Genomic DNA, 19331 nt, shown 5'->3' on the forward strand with positions numbered 1-19331 from the left:
AGAGAAAAGCAATCCATCACATACAAGGGAAACCCAATAAGACTATGTGTAGATTTCTCAGCAGAAACCATGGAGGCAAGAAGACAGTGGGATGATATATTTAAATTACTAAAAGAGAAAATCTTCCAACCAAGAATTCTACATCCAGCAAAACTGCCCTTCAGAAATGAGGGGGAAATTAAAACATTGTCAGACAAAAAATCACCAAGAGAATTTGTGACCAAGAGACCAGCTCTGCAAGAAATACTAAAGGGAGCACTAGGGACAGATATGAAGACAGAAGAGAGAGGTGTGGAGAAGAGTGTAGAAATGAAGACTATCAGTAAAGGTAAAAAGAAGGAAAATTAGATATGACATATAAAATCCAAAAGGCAAAATGGTAGAAGAAAGTACTACCTGTACAGTAATAACACTAAATGTTAATGGATTAAACTCCCCAATCAAAAGACATAGACTGGCAGAATGGATTAAAAAACAGGACCCATCTATATGCTGTCTACAGGAAACACATCTTAGACCCAAGGATAAACATAGGTTGAAAGTGAAAGATTGGGAAAAGATATTTCATGCAATAACAATCAGAAAATAGCAGGAGTAGCTATACTAATATCCAACAAATTAGACTTCAAATGTAAAACAGTTAAAAGAGACAAAGAAGGATACTATGTATTAATAAAAGGAACAATTCAGCATGAAGACATAACAGTCATAAATATTTATGCACCAACTCAGAATGCTCCAAAATACATGCAGCAAACACTGGAAACACTGAAAAGAGAAACAGACACATCTACCATAATAGTTGGAGACTTCAATTCACCACTCTCATCAATGGACAGAACATCTAGACAGAGGATCAATAAAGAAACAGAGAATTTGAATAAGACAATCAATAAGTTAGACGTAACAGACATTTATGGAACATTACACCCCACAACAACAGGATATGGCTTTTTCTCAAGTGCTCATGGATCATTCTCAAGGATAGACCATATGCTGGGTCACAAAGCAAGTCTCAATAAATGTAAAGAGATTGAAACCATACACAACACTTTCTCAGATCATAAAGGAATGAAGTTGGAAATCAATAACAGGCAGAGTGCCAGAAAATTCACAAATATGTATTTGTGAGGTTCAACAACACACTCTTAAACAACCAGTGGGTCAAGGAAGAAATTACTAGAGAAATCAGTAAATATCTGGAGGCAAATGAAAATGAAAACACAACATATCAAAACTTATGGGATGCTCAAAGGCAGTGCTAAGAGGGAAATTTATTGCCCTAAATGGCTATATCAAAAAAGAAGAAAGGGCAAAAATACAGGAATTAACTGTCCACTTGGAAGAACTGGAGAAAGAACAGCAAACTAACCCCAAAGCAAGCAAAAGGAAAGAAATAACAAAGATTAGAGCAGAAATAAATGAAATTGAGAACATGAAAACAATTGAGAAAATCACCAAAACCAGAAGCTGGTTCTATGAGAAAATCAATAAGATTGATGGACCCTTAGCAAGATTGACAAAAAAAAAGAAGAGAGAGGATGCAAATAAATAAGATCAGAAATGGAAGAGGAGACATAACCACTGACCCCACAGAGATAAAGGAAGTAATGACAGGATACTATAAAAAAACTTTATGCTAATAAATACAACAATATAGATGAAATGGACAACTCATGAACAACCAACTTTGATTCAAGAAGAAATAGACGACCTCAACAAACCAATCACAAGTAAAGAAATTGAATCAATCATTAGGAAGCTCCCTAAAAATAAAAGTCCAGGACCATATGGCTTCACATGTGAATTCTACCAAGCATTCCAGAAATAATTAGCACCAATCCTGCTCAGGCTCTGCAAATAAATTGAAGAGTAGGGAAAGCTACCTAACTCATTCTACAAAGCCAATATCACCCTCATACCAAAGCCAGACTAACATGTTACAAAAAAAAAAAAAAAAGAAAACTATAGGCCAATCTCTCTAATGCATATAGATGCAAAAATCCTCAACACAATTCTAGCAAATAGAATCCAGCAACACATTAAAAGAATTATACATCATGATCAAGTAAGATTCATCCCAGGTATGCAAGGATGTTTCAACATAAGAAAATCAATTAATGTAATACACCATATCAACAAATCAAAGCAGAAACACCACATGATCACCTCGATTGATGCAGAAAAGGCATTTGACAAAATTCAACATCCTTTCCCGTTGAAAACACTTTAAAGGACAGGAATAGAAGGGAACTTCCTCAAAATGATAAAGGGAATATATGAAAAATCTACAGCTAACATCATCCTCAATGGGGTAAAACTGAAAACTTTCCCCCTAAGATCAGGAACAAGACAAGGATGTCCACTATCACCACTATTATTCAACATCATGTTGGAGGTTCTAGCCAGAGCAATTAGACAAGAAAAAGAAATACAAGGCATCAAAATTGGAAAGGAAGAAGTAAAACTCTCACCGTTCGCGGATGATATGGTACTATACATCAAAAACTCAAAAAAATCCACAGCAAAACTGCTAGAGCTAATAAATGAGTACAGCAAAGTGGCAGGTTACAAGATCAACACTCAAAAATCTGTAGTGTTTCTATATACTAGTAATGAACAATCTGAGGGGGAAATCAAGAAAAGAATTCCATTTACAATTGCAACCAAAAGAATAAAATATTTAGGAATAACCTATACAAAGAAAGCTACATGAAATTGTTAAAAGAAATCACAGAAGACCTAAATAGATGGAAGGGCATACCATGTTCATGGATTGGAAGACTAAATATAGTTAATATGTCAATTCCACCTAAATTGATTTACAGATTCAATGCAATACCAATTAAACTCCCAACAACTTACTTTTCAGAAATAGAAAAACCAATAACCAAATTTATCTGGAAGGGCAGGGTGCCCCACATAGCTAAAAGTGTCCTGAGGAAAAAAAATGAAGTCAGAGGTTTCACGCTACCTGACTTTAAGACATATTATGAAGCTACAGTGATCAAAACAGCATGGTACTGGCATAAAGATAGATATATTGACCAATGGAATCGAATTGAGTGTTCAGATATAGTCCCTCTCATCTATGGGACAACTGATTTTTGATAAGGCAGGCAAGCCAACTCACCTGGGACAGAACAGTCTCTTCAATAGATGGTGCCTAGAGAACTGGATATCCATATGCAAAAGAATGAAAGAGGACCCATATCTCACACCCTATACAAAAGTTAACTCAAAATGGATCAAAGACCTAAACATTAGATCTAAGACCATAAAACTGTTAGAAGAAAATGTAGGGAAATATCTTATAAATGTTATACTTGGAGGTGGTTTTCTAAACCTTACATCCAAGACAAGAGCATTGAAGAAAGAAAGAAAGAAAGAAATGGGATCTCCTCAAAATTAAACACTTTTGTGCATCAAGGAACTTCATCAAGAAAGTAAAAAGATAGCCTACACAATGGGAAACAATATTTGGAAATGACATATCAGATAAAGGTCTAGTATCCAGAATTTATAAAGAGATTGTTCAACTCAACAACAAATAGACAACCAACCCAATTACAAAATGGGCAAAAGACACGAACAGACACTTCTCAGAAGAGGAAATACAAATGGCCAAAAGGCACAGGAAGAGATACTCAGCTTCCCTGGTTATTAGAGAAATGCAAACCAAAACCACAATGAGATATCATCTCACATTCACCAGAATGGCCATTATCAGTAAAACAGAAAATGACAAATGCTGGAGAGGATGTGAAGAAAGAGGCACACTTATCCACTGTTGGTGGGAATGTCAAATGGTACAATCACTGTGGAGGGCAGTTTGGCGGTTCCTCAAAAAGCTAAATATAGAACTGCCATATAACCCAGCAATACCATTGCTTGGTATCTACTCAGAGGACATGAGGGCAAGGACACAAACAGACATTTGCACACCAGTGTTTATAGCAGAATTATTTACAATTGCCAAGAGATGGAAACAGCCAAAGTGTCCATCAACAGATGAGTGGCTAAACAAACTGTGGTATATACATACAATGGAATATAATGCAGCTGTAAGGCAGAATAAAGTTACGAAGTATGAAACAACACAAATGGACCTTAAGGACATTATGCTGAGTGAGATTAGCCAGAAACAAAAGGACAAATACTGTATGGTCTCACTGATATGAACTAACATTAGTGAATAAACTTGGAGAATTTCGTTGGTAACAGAGACCATCAGGAGATAGAAATAGGGTAAGATATTGGGTAATTGGAGCTGAAGGGATACAGATTGTGCAACAGGACTGAATGTAAAAACTCAGAAATGCACAGCACAATACTAATTAACTGTAATACAATTATGTTAAAACACTGAAAGAAGCTGAATGTGAGAATGATAGAGGAAGGAGGGCTGGGAGCACAAATGAAATCAGAAAGAAAGATAGATGATAAATTCTGAGATGGTAGAATCTGAGAATGTCTAGAGTGCATAATGATAGTGACTAAAGGTACAAATTTTAAAAATGTTTTTGCATGAGGAAGAACAAAGGAATGTCATTACTGCAGGGTGCTGAAAGTAGATGGTAATTTATATTTTAAAATTTCAACTTATGTGTGAGACTAAAGCAAAAAATGTTTATTTGGTACAAAATTTATATTTTGACTAGTGTATTTCCTAATATAACTGACGTAGACAGCTTAATTGAACACCGTAAGTACATGGAACCTTGAGTAGGACATGAGATTTTGTTGGTTTGTCCAGAGTGATGCCCTGATAAATCCCAGAGTGATTTGAACAGTGAATAAAAAAGTATTTGCAAAGTCCCCTTCAGGGAATGGTGAGAACAGGGGAAAATTCAACTTCCCCAAGTTGAATTCTTGATATTCTCACAAGCAGTATAGACAACCAAAGCTATAGGCTGAGCACCCAGTTTTGGGGTTTGTTCATATGAAACTTAACCCCACAATGGATAGGTCAAGCCTACTTAAAATTAGGCCTAAGAGTCACTCCCAAGAGAACCTCTTTTGTTGCTTAGACGTGGCCTCTCTCTCCAGCCAACACAACAAGCAAACTCCCCACCCTCCCCCATCTAAGTGGGACATGACTCCCAGGGGTGTGGACCTTCCTGGCAACATGGGACAGAGATCCTAGAATGAGCTGAGACTCAGCATGAAGGGATTGAGAAAACCTTCTCGACCACAAGGGGGAAGAGCAAAATGAGATAAAGTATCAATGGCTGAGAGATTCCAAACAGAGTCCAGAGGTTATCCTGGAGTTTATTCTTATGCATTAAGTAGATATCACTTGTTAGTCAAGATGTAATGGAGAGGCTGGAGGGAACTGCCTGAAAATGTAGAGCTGTGTTCCAGTAGCCATGTTTCTTGATGATTGAATAATGATATAGCTTTCACAACGTGACTGTGTGATTGTGAAAACCTTGTGTCTGATGGTCCTTTTATCTACCTTGTCAACAGACGAGTAGAGCGTATGGAATAAAAAGAAATAATAGGGGGAACAAATGTTAAATTTAGTTTGAAATGCTAGTGATCAATGAAAGGGAGGTGTAAGGGGTATGGTATCTATAAATTTTTTTTCTGTTTCGTTTTATTTCTTTTTCTGAATAGATGCAAATGTTCCTAGAAATAATCATGATGATGAATATGCAACTATGTGATGATATTGTGAATTACTGATTATATATGTAGAACAGAATGATCAAAATAGGAATGTTTGCATTTGTTAGGTGTTTTTTTGGTATTTAAAAAATAAATGAATAAATAAATAAAAACAGTGACAACAAGCACCAAATGCTGGCAACCGGTGGAGAAACTGGATCATTCATACATTGCTGATGAGAGTGTAAATGGTACAGCTGCTCTGGAAAACAGTTTGGCAGTTTCTTATAAAACTAAACACACACTTACCACAAAAGAGATATGAGCATGTATACACCAAAACCAGTACACAAATATTTATAGCAGCTTTATTTGAAATAGCCAAAAACTGGAAACAATCCAAATGTCCTTTGTGGTTATAAAAAAAATTACGGTATATCCATATCATGGAATACTACTCTGCAGTGAGAAGGAGAAAACTCTTGATACATGGAACAACCTGGGTGGATCTCAAGGAAATTATTTGGAGTGAAAAAAGGATGCATACTGCATGATTCCATTTATACAGCATTCTGGAATTAATACAACTATAGAGATGGAGAACAGAAGAGTGGCTGCCTGGGGTTAGGGGTGGGCATAGCATGAGAGAGCCTTGTGGTTATGGCACAGTTCTGAATCTTGATTGTGGTGGTGGTTACACAAATCTACTCATGTGATAAAATTGTATAGAAACTCACCCAGACCCACACCCAAATGAGTGCATGTAAAACTGCATGAATTTTTTGCAGGTGAATTTGAATAAGATGTGTGGATTATACCAACACCATTTTCTTGGAATTGATATTGTACTATAATTGTACAAGAAATTACCACTGGGGGAAATGGTGAAGGGTACACAGGGCCTCCTGGGGCATTTTTTTTTTGCAACCTGCTGTGAATTTATTATTCAAATATAAAATTATAGATGAATGAAAAAATGTACATTAAAACTGCTGATACCTGGACCCTATTCCAGAACAATTAAATGAAAATCTTCAGAAGTGGGACCAGGTCATCCACAATTTTTAAACTTTTCCAAGGTGGTTCTAATGTGCATCCAGGATTTTAAGCAAGCATGGATTTCTAACAATATGTAAATGAAGGGGTGATAACTTGCTTTATTAAGAGTGTCTACCCTAAAATAAAAAATTGATCATGAGCAGGTTTTCAAATAATAAGCCCTCTAAATAACTTTAAGAAATTCAATTTACACATTATCTTTCAGTTGTCCGTGCTGAAGCACATGATCCCAGGCTGTGCAGAGATATTGCTCTAAAGCAAGATGATGAGTTTTTTAATAAATGCCTATCTGCAAGTAAATGTAGTTCTTCAAAGTGGTCAGCTTTGGAAATACTACAGTTCCGCTCACAGCACTCAAAACATTATTCAGCCTGGTGCCTGCCCATGTAAAAAAAATTAAAAAAAAAAAACAAAAAACATTATTCGAACTTGTTATAAAGCCCCAGATCCACCCTTAGCATTTGCAGAGCCTGGGACAAGAGGGCAAGTTGAGACCCACGTACTACATGTCTAAATAATTAAAAATTACCAAGCAAACTAACAATCAAATAAAATGTGTGCCATCCTTTTCATTTGAACAATATACTTCAGAATAAAAAAAAGAAGACTATGCAGATAGCCAGTGACAGAAAGTCAGCAAATGTCAAAGAATTTAATCATTATTGCATAAGTCTGGGTATTTTGTTGATGGTGTGGCAATGTTTGATGAGTAAAAGGATAAAGACATACAATTTTCACTGGTATTTGTTTATTTTAAAAAATTCTTTTTCCTCTCCTGCATTTCAGCAAAATCAGTAGTTAGGTTATTCTAAGCAAGATTTTGACATAATTTGGGCTCTTTTGAAGGTACTGATCTAAGGGATTAAAAAAATCATATGTATTTGTAATCAAAGTATATACAGTTTGCATTTTTATAAAAATGTAAATTAAAGAAGCAGTTAAAATTTTAAAATGAAAATTATTTGCTTTCCAAATCTATGCTTTCCAAAAAATTATATTCTTTTTAAACTATTTTAAATCATCTATTAACCACAAGTGACAGATTATAAATTATAATTAATGAATTCCAAAATTAAATCAATTGTTTAAGCAAAGTTGAACATTTTTTGAGCTTTTGAGTAGACATTGCTACCTTTTTTGTTAATATAGAACTACTCACAATTCTAGCATTCAGTGTCTGCCTAATTCCTAGTGTAACAAATTGTATCATGTTACATTTTGACCTACAAATACACAAATTTAAGAGTAATACGAATTGCTTAACAATGCAAAATATTTCTCAGCCCCCATATGCGACTCTTGTGAAATGTGCTATTTCACAACTTACTCAACCACAAATTATGACAGGAAGAGAAGGTGAAAGTAGCTGCTCGATGCTATCTGGGAAGTGATACCTCATTTAGCAAGAACCTGTAGTATTCAGCTTTTGGAGAAAGTGTGCTTAACTAGTTCTTTCATTTCTCTTCTCTTATCGAAGAACTTCAAAGGTGAATTACCTTGCTCTCCAAAGCAGTATCATCAGAGGGACAACTTCATTGCAGACACAGTTGTCTTTTTGTTTGGAGAATCGCAAGGGTATTGTACAAGAGCTGCTGAGAAGCATTTCCTGGGCATGTACAGTGCTAATCATGAAAGCTGATGATATTTTAAGGTTGGCTTGTGCCATATAGGTTTCTTTCTTCTCTTTTGGGTCCCATTTCAGCTTCATGCTTCCTCTGGCTTTCTTTATCTGTGTCTGAATTTCATAAGAACTCTGGTAGTAGGACTAAGACCCATCCTGATTGTAGTCAGTCACACCTTAAGTGAAGTAGCCTCATCAAGAGGTCCCACTTATGGTGGACTCACACTCACAGGGATGGATTAGGTTTAAGAACGTGTTTTTCTAGTCTCCATACAGCTTCCAACCATCACAACCTCCTTTCAGTTTTTATTTACTATTCCAGTCAGAGTGCAGGCTTCTAAATCTCTACTCACTTCTGCATCAGCCTTAAGCCTTTTTATCTTTTTATTAGAAAATGTGTAGGCTTACAGAAAGATCAAGTAGAAAATACACCATTCCCATACACCTGCCCCCATTTTTAACGTTTTTGTATTACGTTGTAACTTTGTTACAGCTGATGGAAGAATATCTTTACGGCTGCACTATAATCCATAGTTTACATCAGGTTTCAATGCTTGTGTTGTACAATCCTATGGCTGTTTTTTGTTTGTTTTTTTCTAGCAATATATATACCTAAAATTTCTCCTTTTAACCACATTCAAATATATAATTCAATAGTGTTAATTAAATTCACAATGTTGTGTTATCATCACCACTATACATCACCAAAACATCATCCCAAACAGAATATCTCCACCAATTAAGCATTTACTCCCCAGTCCCTCCCCCTCCCCTGGCCTCTGGTAACCTGTATTCTAGTTTCTGACTCTACCACTGTGTTTTTTCTAGTCATTTCATATCAGTAGCAATGAAATCATACAATATTTTCCCTTTTGTACCTGGCTTATTTCATTCACCAATAGGCCTTCAAGATCATCCTTGTGGTCACACCTACCAGAACTTGATTCCTTTTCATGGCTGAACAGTATTCCACTGCATGCTTATACAGTATTTTGTTTATCCATTCATCTGTTGATAAACACTCGTGCTTCCATCTTTGGGCAATTGTGAATAATGCCTCTATAAACACTGGTGTGCAAATACCTGTCAAGTCCCTGCTTTCACTCTTCGGAGTATATGCCTAGAAGTGGAATTGTGGGATCGTATGGGATTCTAAACTTAACTCTCTGAGGAACCACCAAAGTGTTTTCCACAGCATTTACGCCATTTTACATTTCCACCAACAATAAACAAGCATTCCTATTTTTCCACATTCTCTTGAATATTTGCTATTTTTTTTTAATAGTAGCCATTCTGGTAGGTGTGATTTTGATTTGTATTTACCTAATGGCTAATGATGTTGAGCATCTTTTCATGTTTTTTTTTTTTTTTTTTTTTTGGTCACTTGTTCCTTCTTCGGAGAAATGTCTGTTCAAGTCTTTTCTTCATTTTTAAATTGGTTTCTTTGAAATTAAAAAAATAAATTGGTTTATTTGTATTTTTGTGGTTGCGTTATAGGACTTCTTGGTATACTCTAGATATTAAACCCTTATCCCATATGTGGTTTCCAAATATTTTCTCCAATTCTGTACATTGTCTTTTTATTTTAATGATGAAGTCCGTTAAGGAGGAAAAATTTTAATTTTTTATGAAGTTCTGTTTATCTATTCTTTCTTTTTTTATTCTTTTTCTAGGTGTAAAGTCTAAGAAGCCATTGCCTAACACAAGATCCTGAACATGCTTCTCTATGCTTTCTTTTGATAGTCCTGGTTCTTATATTTAGGTCTTGGATACATTTTGAGTTAATTTTTGTTTATGCTGTGAGGTAGGGGTGCCCCTTCATTCTTTTGCATGTGGATATCCAGTTCTCTAGCACCACTTGTTGAAGAGACTGTTTTTTCCCAATTGAACGGACTTGGAAGCCTCATCAAAAATCAATTGAGCAGTGTGGTGCAATGGTGGCTCAATGGCAGAATTCTTGCCTGCCATGCCAGAGACCTGGGTTTGATTCCCAGAGCCTGTCCATGCCCCCCACCAAAAAAAAAATCAACTGGCCATAGATGTCAAGGTCTATTTATGAATTCTCAATGTGATTCCATGGGTCTATATATCACTCTTTGTTCCAGTAGCAGGCTGTTTTGACCACTGTAGCTTTGTAATCATCCTTTAAATGCAATTTTATTGCTATATAATCACATACCATATAATCATGCAAAGTATATAATCAGTGGTTCACAGTATCATCATATAGTTGTACATTTTTCATCACCATAGATTTTTGAACAGTTTTATTACTCCCAAAACATTAAAAATAATAAAAACAATAATAAAAGTAAAACAGAATCCAAAACATCCCATGACCCTTATCACCTCCTATGTTAGTCACAAAGTCTTCACAATCATACAGTCACATTGTAAAAACTACATATTCAATCATCTTCAAGAATCAAGGATACTGGAATACAGTTCAGTAGTTTCAGGCATTTCCTTCTAGCTACTCCAAAACTCCAAAAACTGAAAAGGGATATTTATATAATGCATAAGAATAACCTTCAGAATGACCTCGACTCTACTTGAAATCTCTCAGCCTCTAAAAGTTTATTGTGTTTCATTTTTCTCCCCATTTTGGTCAAGAAGTCTTCCTCTATCCCACAATGCCAGGGCCAGGCTCATCCCCAGAAGTCATGTCCCAAGTTGACAGGAAGATTTACACCCCTGGGAGTCATGTCCTACAGAGATGGGAAGGCAGTGAGTTCACCTACAGAGTTAGCTTAGACAGAGAGGCCAATCTGAGCAACAAAAGAAGTTCTCTGGGGGGGACTCTTAGGCATAATCATAAATAGTCTTATACTCCTTTGTAGGAATAAGTTTCATAAGGGCAAGCCCCAAGATCAAGGGCTTGGCCTATTAAAATGGTAGCCCCCAATGCTTGCAAGAATATCATGTCTTCCCCAGATGGGGAAGTTTAATATTTCCGCATTTCCCCCCAGTCCCTCAAGGGGACTTTGCAAATACTTTCTATCTTCTGCCCATATTACGCTGGGGTTATGAGGGCAATACACTAACCTGTACAAACCAAGATCTCACTTCCTATCCAAGGTTCCTGTAATTATGGTGTTCAAAAAAACTGACCATACAAGTTAAACTGGATAGTGTGCTACAGAAAATACAAATTTTGCACCAAATAAACATCTCTTCCCTTGGTCTCACACAGAAGTTGAAGTTTTTAAATATAGCCAATATCATGCAGGAGATTCAGATTCAATTCTCAGACCATGTACCACCAGCCCTCAAATAAAACCAGTTAATATCAACCTTAACACTTTAGTCTGATTAACCTTAGTCCTAATCAGATCAGCTTTATTCATATCGCTAATTGAGCTCTTTTTCAGCTTTTTAAACAGTTGCTGTATGGGGTAATGCTGACTTTCATGTTACACAATTCTAGCTCTTAGTCTCAGGTGTCACAGAGATATCTGAAGATCCAGGGAATGATGAGGTTATACACAAAGAGCTCAGCATCTCAGAATTTATAAATAATCATTACAACTCAGGAACAGATATGACTGCTATAAGAGCGTACAATCTAAGAACCTTTAAAATAAGCCTTCCCCTAACAATCTATGCTCTTGAATTTAATTCTCATAGTTTGCGCATTATAGTTAGTCTATATCAGTGAGGCATTATAATATCTGCTTTTCATTTCTGGCTTATTTCACTCAACATACCATCCTCAAGTTTCATTCACCTATTTGCATGCCTCACAACTTTATTCCTTCTTGTAGCCACTCAATATTCCATCATATGTATATACCACAGTTCGCCCTTCATCAGTTGATATACCCTTCGGCCACATCCATCGATTGCAAATCATGAATACTGCCACCATAAACACCACTGTGCAAATGTTCATTCATGTCCCAAGGTGATATCTATTTAATGCATAAGAATAACCTCCAGCATAACCTCTCGACTCTGTTTGGAATCTCTCAGCCATTGACACTTTATTTCATCTCATTTCACTCTTCCCCCTTTTGGTCGAGAAGGTTTTCTCAGTCCCCTGATGTTGAGTCTCAGCTCATTCTAGGGGTTTTCTCAATCACTTCATGCTGAGTCTCAGCTCATTCCAGGATTTCTGTCCCACGTTGCCAGGAAGGTCCACACCCCTGGGAGTCATGTCCCACATAGACAGGGGGAGGGTGGTGAGTTTGCTTGTTGTGTTGGCTAGAGAGAGAGGCTACATCTAAGCAACAAAAGAGGTTCTCTTGGGGGTGACTCTTAGGCCTAATTTTAAGTAGGCTTGACCTATCCTTTTTGGGGTTAAGTTTCCTATGGACAAACCCCAAGACTAGGAGCTCAGCCTATAGCTTTGGTTGTCCACACTGCTTGTGAGAATATCAAGAATTCAACTTGGGGAAGTTGAATTTTCCCCTGTTCTCACCATTCCCTGAAGGGGACTTTGCAAATACTTTTTATTCACTGTTCAAATCACTCTGGGATTTATTGGGACATCACTCTGGACAAACCAACAAAATCTCATGTCCTACTCAAGGTTCCATGTACTTATTGTGTTCAATTAAGCTGTCTACATAACTTATATTAGGAAATGCACTAGTCAAAATATAAATTTTGTACCAAATAAACATTTTTTGCTTTAGTCTCACACATAAGGTAAAATTTCAAAATATTAATTACCATCTATTTTCAACACCCTGCAGTAATGACATTCCTTTGTTCTTCCTCATGCAAAAACAATTTTTTTAATTTGTACATTTAGTCACTATGATTATACACTCTAGGCATTTCTAGATTCTACCATCTCAGTCTTTATTGTCTATCTTTCTTTCTGATTTCATTTGTGCCCCCAGCCCTCCTCCCTCTATCATTCTCACATTCAGCTTCATTTGGTGTTCTAACATAATTGTATTACAGTTAGGTAGCATTGTGCTGTTCATTTCTGAGTTTTTACATTCAGTCCTGTTGCACAATCTGTATCCCTTCAGCTCCAATTACCCAATATCTTACCTTATTTCTATCTCCTGATGGTCTCTGTTACCAACGAAATTCTCCAAGTTTATTCACTAATGTCAGTTCATATCAGTGAGACCATACAGTATTTGTCCTTTTGTTTGTGGCTAATCTCACTCAGCATAATGTCCTTAAGGTCCATTTGTGTTGTTATATACTTCGTAACTTTATTCTGTCTTACAGCTGCATCATATTCCATTGTATGTATATACCACAGTTTGTTTAGCCACTCATCTGTTGATGGACACTTGGCTGTTTCCATCTCTTGGCAATTGTAAATAATGCTGCTATAAACATTGGTGTGCAAATGTCCATTTGTGTCCTTGCCCTCATGTCCTCTGAGTAGATACCTAGCAATGGTATTACCAGGTCATATGGCAATTTTTGAGGAACCACCAAACTGCCTTCCACAGCGGTTATACCATTTGACATTCCCACCAACAGTGGATAAGTGTGCCTCTTTCTCCACATCCTCTCCAGCATCTGTTATTTTCTGTTTTATTGATAATGGCCATTCTGGTGGGTGTGAGATGATATCTCATTGTGGTTTTGATGTGCATTTCTCTAATAGCCAGGGAAGTTGAGCAACTCTTCATGTGCCTTTTGGCCATTTGTATTTCCTCTTCTGAGAAGTGTCTGTTCAAGTCTTTTGTCCATTTAGTAATTGGGTTGGTTGTCTTTTTGTTGTTGAGTTGAACAATCTCTTTATAAATTCTGGGTACTAGACCTTTATCTGATATGTCGTTTCCAAATATTGTTTCCCATTGTGTAGGCTATCTTTTTACTTTCTTGATGAAGTTCCTTGATGCACAAAAGTGTTTAATTTTGAGGAGTTCCCATTTCTTTCTTTCTTTCTTCAATGCTCTTGCTTTGGGTGTAAGGTCTAGGAAACTGCTTTCTAGTATGAGATTTATAAGATATTTCCCTACATTTTCTTCTAACAGTTTTATGGTCTTAGATCTAATGTTTAGGTCTTTGATCATTTTGAGTTAATTTTTGTATAGGGTGTGAGATATGGGTCCTCTTTCATTCTTTTGCATATGGATATCCAGTTCTCTAGGCACAATCTATTGAAGAGACTGTTCTGTCCCAGGTGAGTTAATTTTGTGAAATTTAATTCTCAGCCTGCCAGGGGTATGGTTAAGAAACAGTTTAAGGTGGAAGGCAAGCTTAGCCTATTTCTAATTCCTAGTCCCTGGGTTTTGAATTTTCTGAAGGAGGGCTGCCACTTGAGCTGGGGACTGACCCCTTCTCTTGGGGAAGATATGCCCTTTAGGGAATTATCTCCTTCCCTTGTCTTGTTACTCTGTCTCTCGGACCTACGTTAACTCTGCCCTTGCCTGGGTTAGTGCTGGCAATTGTAAATGCCTGACACTTTCTCTAATTGACTTCTTAGTTACTTTTAAAAATGAAAGAAGAAGAAAAGAGAGAAATACAAAAATTAAAATAAAATACCTTTTCAGAGCCAAGGTTTGCCTGTCAAAACTCAGAGTCAGGGCCCAGCTCTGTGTGCTGCTTCGTTTCAGGCACAGCCCTTTTTGGAGCTCAGCTGACTCCAAAAGCCTCCTTTTTTTTCCTTCACCTGTCTCCTCTCTGCCAGGAGAGATCTCAGGGTTACTTTCCTGCTTTCTTTGGGTGTATCTGTGCTTGGAACTTGTATTAAGCAATCCAAATTTGTAATTAAAACCTCAATGTGGGATGGCTGCTTGTTGGGTGCTGCACTTCATATTCAAAATGGGAAACTACTTCCAGATGGCAGATTTCTATCATGATATCTTGAAAATGAAGATTCTGCAACATGAGAAATTTGAAGAAAACTGCCAAGCTGCCAGTAATGGGCCTTACGATGAGAAATGGCATAAAATAATGATTTGGGCCTGAGGATGATCATTTTGTTGCAGAACTGAGTTACAATTATGGCATCAGAGACGACAAGCTTGGCAATGACTTTATGGGTATCACACTCGCTTCTAGCCAGGCTGTCGGCAACACCAGGAAGGTGGAGTGGCCACTTAGTGACATTGAAGAAGGTGTTTTTGAAACTGAGGTCTCAGGAGGATATAAGTTCTATTGGGAGAATTTCAATCCACCTCAGTTAGACCCTGTATTAAAAGTAACTCTAGCAGTGTCTGATCTTCAGAAATCCTTAACTGCTGGTCTAAACTACAGGGAATGAAAATTTATGACAAATACGAAGAGAAACAAAGGACTTTGCTGGGCTATGCTGAATACCAGTGTAAGCTGAACTTACAGGCAACCAAGGGTGCAGTTGATCATGCAGCAGCTCTTGGAAGAACTGCCTTCTCTGACCTCCAAAAAGAGTTGCCAAAAAGAAGACTTGATGAAAAGGGAAAATCAGAAGATTCTGACTCCCTTTGTGAGTCTGGATACCCCAAGGAAAGCAACAGAACAAGTGGTCATTCTGGCCGACCTGATGGACATGAAATTTGCTTTGTGGGGGTTAAAGCATTTTGAGAACATTTCAAGATAGATCCAAAGGGAAGCAAGTTGTTGGATGGTGTGATGACAACAGATAAAAGTGATAAGTGGTTTGCTAAACCAAAAAAAAAAACCAAAGTCTTCAGATTAACAAAGACATCATTTAGAACCAGCATTTAAGATTCCTGTTCTCTGCCTAAGAGCCTGTTGTGTCCACTCACAATAAATACTCTTACAACTTGGTTGTTTATTACTCAGGCAAAGATGCTGAGGGTGAAGATTTATATATTCCAATCTTTGAAAGCTCTGATATATTTTTTCTATGAAATCCTATTAGAAGTCCAGGGAGAGGAGAACTCCTGATGTAATCTACACTGTCACTGGAATGACACAATCTGAGTACAACTGTATTAGATCAGTAACAAATTGTTTTCCAGAAGCGGGACAGGTGTATGGGAAAGTTACAATTGGTTGGGGATAGAATTTTGATATGCTGTAAATAATGTAGAATTTATGACAGCAATTGTTCAAATAAAGCTAAATCAATTGCTTGTAACAATAAAACAAACAAATAAGCAAACAACAAAAAACCTAAATGGGAGCTTGGTTTAGCTACCTTCCCTGGTTCCTAGTAGAGAATGCTTCTTTTTCCCATGGGGATTTGTTTCCAATGGCCTGCTGTGCCAGTAGGGGAGGGATTTCAGCCTCCACAATTTGGAGACTTTACTTACAGTTCCCTGATGAGATTTCAGACTTTCCACCCAGACTGGTGTACAATGTGTGTCCTGTGATGGCTGCCTCCTAACCAGCTTGTCCAAGCAGCTGCTGCCTATTTCCTAGCTTCTTTGGTGGACTAACTAAATTTCACACCTCCCTGAGGGTCATCTTGCCCTGCCTCTGTCTGTAATAATTTTTAAATATATTTTTATTATGAACAACAAACAAACATATATTCTTGACATACAAATGTTCTTGGCATGGTTACAATCAATGGCTCACAATATCACCACATAGTTGTGTATTCATCACCATGATCATTTTTTTGAACATCTGTACCTCTCTGGCAAAAGGAAGAAAAAAGAAAAAACTCATGTATGCCATAGTCCTTACCCCTCCCTCTCATTGGCCACTAGTATTTCAATCTACTCAATTTATTTTAACTTTTGTTCCCCTTGTTATTTGTTTATTTCTTATGTATAATTTTTACTCATCTGTCCATACCATAAATAAAAGGAGTATCAGACACAAGCTATTCACAATCACTTAGTCACATTGCAAAAGCCATATCATTATACGATCATCTTCAAGAAACATGGTTACTGGAACACAGCTCACAGTTTCAGGTACTTCCCTCTAGCCACTCTAATACACCATAAATTAAAAAGGGGATAGCTATATAATGCAGAAGAATAACCACCAGTATAATCTCTCAACTCTGTTTGAAATCTCTCAACCACTGACTCTTTATTTTGTCTCATTTCTCTCTTCCCTCTTTTGGTCGAGAAGGTTTACTCAATCCCTTGATACCAAGTCCCAGCTCATTCTAGGATTTCTGTCCCACATTTCCAGGGAGGTTTATACCCCTGGGAGTCGTGTCCCATGTAGAGTGGGGGAGGGCAGTGAGTTTGCTGCCATATCGGCTGAGAGAGAAGCCATATCTGAGCAACAAAAGAGGTTCTCTAGGTGTGACTCTTAGGCCTAATTTTAAGTAGGCTTAGCCTATCCTTTGCAGGGATAAGTTTCATATGAACAAACCCCAAGATTGAGGGCTCAGCCTATTGATTTGGTTGTCCCCATTGCCTGCAAGAATATCAGGAGTTCTCCAAATGGGGAAGTTGAATTTCCCCCCCTTACTCCCCATTCCCCCAAGGAGAACCTGCAAATACCTTTTTATTCACTGTTCAAATCAACTTGGGGTTTATTGTAGCATCACAGTAACCTGGAAAAACCAAAAAAAATCTCATGTCCTATTCAAGGCTCCATGTACTTATGGTGTTCAATTAAACTGTCCATATAAGTTAAATTAGGAAATGCACTAGTCAAAATATAAATTTTGTACCAAATAAACATTTCTTGCTTTAGTCTCACACAGAAGTTGAAGTTTTAAAATATGAATGACTATTTTTAACGTCCTGCAAAATTGACATTCCTTTGTTCTTCCTCATGCAAAAACATTTTTAAATTTGTACGTTTAGTCACCATCATTGTACATTTCTAGGCAATCCGAGATTATACCATCTCAGTCTTTATCATCTGCCTATATCTTTCCTTCTGGTTTCATATGTGCCCCCAGCCCTTCTCCTTCTATCATTCTCACATTCAGCTTCATTCAATATACTTACATTATTGTGCTACAATCAGGCGGTAGTGTGCTATCCATTTCTGAATGTCTACAATCAGTCCTGTTGCACAATCTATATCCCTTCAGCTCCAATTACCCAATTTCTACTCTATTTCTTTCTCCTAATAACCTGTATTCTTAACTGAAATTCTCCCACATTCACTCATTAATGTTAATTCATATCAGTGAGGCCATACAATATTTGCCCTTTTGTTTCTGACTAATCTCACTCAGCATAACATCCTCAAGGTCCATCCACATTTGTTACATGTTTCATAACTTTACTCTTTCTTAAAGCTGCATAATTTTCCATCATATGTATATACCACAACTTGTTTGGCCATTCATCTGTTGATGGACATTTGGGCTGTTTCCATCTCTAGGCAACTATAAATTATGTTGCTATAAACATTGGTTTGCAAATGTCTGTGTCCTTGCCCTCACTCCCCCTGAATAGACACTTAGCAATGGTATTGCCGGATCATATGGCAATCCTACACTTAGCTTTCTGAGGAACTGCCAAACTACCTTCCACAGCAATTGCAGCATTTTATATTCTCACCAACAGTGGATAAGTGTGCCTCTTTCTTCACATCCTCTCCAGCTCTGGTCATTTTCTGTTTTTTTATAATGGCCATTATAGTGGGTGTCAGATGATATCTCCTTGTGGTTTTGATTTGCATTTCCCTAATAGCCAGTGAAGTTGAGCATCTTTTCATGTGCCTTTTAGCCATTTGTATTTCCTCTTCTGAGAAGTGTTTGTTCATGTCTTTTGCCCATTTTTTAATTGGGTTGTTTGTTTGTTTTTTTGTTGTTGAGTTGAACAATCTCTTTATATAGTCTAGACACTAGACACTTATCTGATATGTGGTTTCCAAATATTGTCTCCCATTGAGTAGGCTGCCTTTTTACTTTCTTGACAAAGTTCCTTGATGCACAAAAAGAGGAGTTCCCGTTTATCTATTTCTTCCTTTAATGCTCATGCTTTGGCTGCAAGATCTAGGAAACTGCCTCCTATTGCAAGTTTTATAAGATGTTTCCCTACATTTTCTTCTAAAATTTTTATGGTCTTAGCTCTAATGTTTAGGTCTTTGATCCATTTTGACTTAATTTTTGTATAAGGTGTGAGATATGGATCCTCTTTCATTCTTTTGCATATGGATATCCAGTTCTCCAAGAACCATTTATTGAAGAGACTTCTCTGTTCCAGGCGAGTTGGCTTGACTGCCTTATCAAAGATCAATTGTCCATAGA

At 37.1% G+C, this 19331-nt stretch overlaps 1 pseudogene; it reads left to right on the forward strand.

The window, feature by feature from the left end:
* Positions 1-14995: 14995 nt before the first annotated feature.
* LOC143668944 (glyoxalase domain-containing protein 4 pseudogene) lies at positions 14996-15916 on the forward strand (annotated as a pseudogene).
* The last annotated feature ends 3415 nt before the right edge of the window (positions 15917-19331 follow it).

This window comes from Tamandua tetradactyla, chromosome 25 (assembly GCF_023851605.1).
Source record: "Tamandua tetradactyla isolate mTamTet1 chromosome 25, mTamTet1.pri, whole genome shotgun sequence".
In the NCBI taxonomy this organism is placed as follows: Eukaryota; Metazoa; Chordata; class Mammalia; order Pilosa; family Myrmecophagidae; genus Tamandua; species Tamandua tetradactyla.